Source organism: Poecilia formosa, unplaced genomic scaffold (assembly GCF_000485575.1).
Source record: "Poecilia formosa unplaced genomic scaffold, Poecilia_formosa-5.1.2 Scaffold269, whole genome shotgun sequence".
Lineage (NCBI taxonomy): Eukaryota > Metazoa > Chordata > Actinopteri > Cyprinodontiformes > Poeciliidae > Poecilia > Poecilia formosa.
This window is the reverse complement of record NW_006800208.1, coordinates 135,629-136,948: the sequence shown is the minus strand read 5'-3', so window position 1 is coordinate 136,948 and position 1,320 is coordinate 135,629.

Genomic DNA, 1,320 nt, shown 5'->3' with positions numbered 1-1,320 from the left:
CACACACACACACACACACACACACACACACACACACACACAGACTTTCAACCGTCCATCATAGCATGCAACAAAAAAGCCACACAATTAGCCTATAACATGATGAATATTAACATACATGGCCGATGCCGTAAAGGTTAATCTCGTTTCCTGTTCGCTTTCGTTTCGGCGAACGCGTCCCTGTTGGAGAGTTCACCATGGAAGGTCGGTGCGTCCTGGTTATCCAGGTGCACCAAAATGAATCATCGATGACTTCAAGTAATAAATAATAGAGATTATTTCATTTATCTGAAGGGGTACAGGACGTACAGGTGGCTTGATATGTCAAACCTCCATACACTGGCTTGTATATTTCAACAAATATATGCAGGACTTTCTATGCATCAGTTACGATGTACCTTGAGTGCATTTCGTAACGTGATTTTTTTTATCATTTCATTTTATATATAACTCAAGTAAGTAATATCTGATCCATTAATCCATATTTACTTTGGTATGATGATCATTTCAGGTCATCATCTGTCATATTTCATTAGAATCAACTGGCCTAAATGAAAATCAGTTATCAAAATCACTGGAAGTAGGGGGTAGGATCTCCAGAAAACAATATACACCTAAACAACGCATGTCATTTGAGTATTTTTTTTTTAATTATTATTTAAGAATTACAATGAAGAATCAAGTAACCATTTTATCTTCATGTGTTTGTTATAAAAATGCTATTCACATCAAATATGACTTGAAAGAAATTTTACTTCAATATTTAATACCTTGAAATTGGGCGTCTGTCTCTTTAAGAAACTCCTGCTCTTTGTGAAACTCCGCCTTCATGAAGGCATCACAACATGGCTCCTCTATTAACCCTATAACATAAGTTTCTACCAGCATTTCACTGAGTCCCAATTTGTTTCAGCAGCTCAGTAGATGTGCAGTACCACCAGGAGTTTGCTAATGGCTGCTGGCTAGTCTGAAGGAGCTGAGTGGTCTCGAAGGCGGGGCTAGGTTCATCCAGCCAAAACGTTGCTACGGGAGATTAAAGGATTTCTCAAACATGAATGAAAAAAATCAAGGCAACACTCCAGGAATGTTTTTGATGAGGGAACAAAATTGACTCACTGAAAAGTCAATTTTATATGATACTGTCCCTTTAAATAAAAGCAAAAACTTCTTTTCATGTATTTTAGCTTAAAAAAAATACATATTGCATCAATACCACCACTCTACAGTATGCTTACCAAAAGTAATTGGTAATCTTATCTTGACAATGTTATGCCTGTCCAGGCTCACTTACAAGTGAAAGATGATAAATGTTTAACGTCA